We start from the raw sequence: 3,716 nt of genomic DNA on the forward strand, positions 1-3,716 counted from the left end.
TACCGCTGTAAACTTCGGATCACGGCGCATGGTTCTTGCAGCCACTGCACCCCAAACCCTCCATTACCTCTCCTCTGCTGCTGGTTTCCCAGCGCCATTCTGGGCGGCGGCAGAGTACCCGCAACCAGGTGGTCTCCAGCGTGCCTTGTCCCACGCCTGCGGTGGTGAAGTGTTTCCTCCATCTTTTGTGCCTTCTCCATCTTCTGGACTTAGTGAGCGTTCTGTTGCGGGGGCAGGGGTGGCTCTATTTTCGTGCCTGCTCTTGGGGCTTTGGCAGGCCAGTTGTCTTCAGCTGGCTAGGCTGGGTTGGTGCCCTCTCCTTCCCCGGTTAGTGTGCTTATGGCTGTTCTGGGTAGTATCTGCCTTTTGTTCCTGTGTGTTTGTTGGGTTTGGGTCTCGGATATAGGTGTATGTCTATGTTGGTCTCTGGTTGTGAGTTGGGTACGTCTCTTCTTGACGGGGTGCTTTGGTGTGGTATCATTTTCTGCGGTGCTCACTTAGGTGAGTGGTCTTTTGGCCTTACGCTCTGGATGACCGGGTTTTGTGGACTTAGCTCCTGAGGCTTGTTCCTTATACTGAATCGGTGGCACCCAGTTACGGTTTTGTTTCTTTTGGTTTTCTCCCCCCTTGGTTTGGTGTTTCTCTCCATCACTAGTTGTAGTCCCTCTCCGCTGCTCTGTTTGTCCTAGTGTATTGTCTGATGTTTTCTCCTGTTTTGCTCCCGATCTCTGGTAGGCATGGGACTCCTGTATGTCGTGCTGGGTGCTTTAGCTGATGTGGCGGTGGGTAGGTTTCGCTTGGGTCTCAGTTTGTCTTTCCTTGTGGGTTCTTCTGTTTGTGGTGGTTTTTCCGGAGGGGGATTCTCCTGTGCTCTACGCTTGTTGGGGTGTGGTTTGTTGCAGTCTTCCGCATGCCGTGTTGGCGTTGGTCTGCAGTTTTCCTGTGAACGGGGGAGTGTTTGCGTTTTCTCTGTTTTGGTTTCCTCGGGGCTCGCTAGGTGCCCCTGTTCCGGTCCTTGCTGGTTTACTGTATGTTCCGCATGGAATATGGTTCTGGGCAGAGTTTTTTCCTGCAGGTTGTCTATGGCCACCGAGGGTGTCTGGTATTTGTGCCCCCGCATATGTGCCCCTGGTACGCTATGGGCTGACATTTCGGTTGGTTGGGGTTTTTTCAGGAGTTGGGCAGTGGACTGTCCTGCTTTCAGTTCCCCATTGCAGCGCACGGGGAGCTCGCTTTGTTCTCGGTTGTGGCTGGTTGGGTCGGTTGTTGGTGTGGTGTTTGGTTTTCCAGTGGTGCTGCGGTGGGTTTCTGCCATGCTTGGGGTTTTGTTTGAGCTTTTCCCTTGGTGTTGGTTGTGGGACTTTGGGTGCTTGCTTCGGCAGCTCATGTTTTAGACTTGTAACGTTACTGTGTGGGTTGGCATGGCCCCTGTGCTTGGTTGCGCGCTACTTTTGTGATGCTTTTCTTCTTTTCTGGTGTGTGATTTGAGTGATCAGGGGGCCTGTTTTCTTCCTGTGCTCTGCCTGTTGCATCTAGGGCTTCACTGTTTGGAGTTACGATTTCTTTCAGGGCTACGCTCCCTGGGGTCAGTATTGGGTGTTGACGTTTTGTCCCATTTTCTCTGGCTGTAGTTCCGGAGGGTTGCTTCTGCGGCCGGCCCGTGGGTCCTTGGGGAGAGTGGTGTAATTCTTGGTCCGCTTTGGTGGCTCCTGCGGTTTGGTCGCACTCACGGTACGGCGCTTGCAAGTGGTTAATGTTGGTGTGGAGGTCGGGATGTCTACAGTCGAGGAGGGTCCCGGAGGTTCCAGAGGGTCTGTGGACGGCGGATAAGAACTTTAAAAAAAATAAATAAATAAATATTGGTTTCCATACCTGGAATGCCCCTTGATGTAACCTTATAAGGCTCTGATGTTTGATTTACTGTTTCGTTTTAATAGGATGTGATAATGGAAGTTATCTGCTGTGTCACCTCTCCTAGGAGGTTCGAGATTTGGGCAGTGTTCTCAGTGTATCCAAATAACATTCTGAGTATGTGATGCTGGGATCTTCACCTGTTAATGTGAATCACCTACAAAAAAAAAAAAAAAAAAAAAAAAAAAAAGTTGGTTGGCTTTCCCGCTGTGCTGCGATCCAGTGGGGTGCGGTTGGCGCACGGCACATGGCAGGGGGTGATTTTCTTTCTGCTTTGCAGGTGGTGTATACCTAGGGGGCCCGCGAGTGGGTGGCGTATACCTAGGGGCTGGGCCCGCGAGTGGGCGGCCTTGCTGTCGGCGACCGTTTTTTTCCTATCATTTTTGGGTCGCTTGGTGGCGGCTGCGGGTCGGGTTTTTGGTTGTCGTTTTGCGTAATTTTTCTGATCCGAGATTTTGCGCTAGCTTTTTTCAGGGCTATGTGGATGGGGCACTTTTTCTTTCTCCTCGTCTCCTTCCATGGGACTTGGGTGTCCGTGTTTTTGGGTGCCTATTTTGTGCGTTTCATGGAAAAAGTTTTAAAAAATAAATAAATAAAAAAAAGGCCCGTCGGTCCGAGACTGTTTAGGCGATCCGGGAGACGCAGCTCGTGCTCCATGAGGGTCCGTGAATGACTGTTTTGTGAGTTCGGGATTTGCTCTCTTTTTGTATCGGGGCCGGCGGAGGTGGATGGGGTTTCCGGAGAGGGTAGCGCTGCACGTGGGGCGCTGGCGATCTGCATGTTGTGTTGCTATTTTCGCCCAGTTTGATGTTTCCCATGTGTGTTTTTGTTTTAAGAGCGGCTTTCCGCAAGGTGGTGCGAGTGCTGCAGCACTCTTCGGTGTATGGGCAAGTCTGAGAGAGAAGTTCGCATGGGTTATTTAAAATAAAAAAATAAAAAAAATAAAAATGGTCCTGGTGGCAGGTACCTCGGATTTCCTGGAGAGGAAATGTGTTGAGTGGATTTCTTGGAGAGGAAATGTGTTGAGCGGATTTCCTGGAGAGGAAATGTGTTGGGCGGATTTCCTGGAGAGGAAATGTTTTGGGTGTGCCGGGGGGCTGAGGTGGCCCCAGGTGTTGGCTATCCAGTTTCTCTTGGGTGGGGGTCGGAGCCCAGTGTAGGGCTAACTGGTCTCCTCCGTGGCGGTAAGAAGACGGTAAAAGCGGGGTCAACCCGGGGTAGACCTCCACACAGGACAGTGTGGCAGCACCTGTGCATAACTAGCTTGCCCCCTGACTGGTGAGCAGTTAAGGGGTGAAGAAATGTACAGGCAAGGTTTTTTAGCCCCCTCCCCCGCCTGTAAAACTTGCCAGTGGCTACAGTGGTATGTCCCATGGGTAGGGGGGAAGGAGTGCACCAATCAGGGGTTTAATAGTTTCGTGGGCTTTTAGGGGCCCTCCCCTGGGTATTTATAGCTGTGGTGCCTCCCTTCCCCCCTCAATCTGCCCAGGACCCGGAGTTTTGCCCTCCCTCCCTCCCTTTTTTTGTATCTCTGTTTCTTGTAAGTCACAGCTTGGCGGTAAGAAGACGGTGAAAGCGGGGTCAACCCGGGGTAGACCTCCACACAGGACAGTGTGGCAGCACCTCTCGGGTTGGTAAGAAGCCAATCGGTGTCTTTGTTACAGTTAAATTGTTATTTATATAAGTTATTTTATAAATAAAGCTGTGGCCGATTCCCACCCACGGAAAAGTTAAATTGTTGTTGTGTCAGTTATTTAATTAATTATTGTAATAAGGGGGAGGGGTAGTTATAGCCTGCTAGGAGC

Source organism: Hyla sarda, unplaced genomic scaffold (assembly GCF_029499605.1).
Source record: "Hyla sarda isolate aHylSar1 unplaced genomic scaffold, aHylSar1.hap1 scaffold_695, whole genome shotgun sequence".
NCBI classification, from domain to species: Eukaryota; Metazoa; Chordata; class Amphibia; order Anura; family Hylidae; genus Hyla; species Hyla sarda.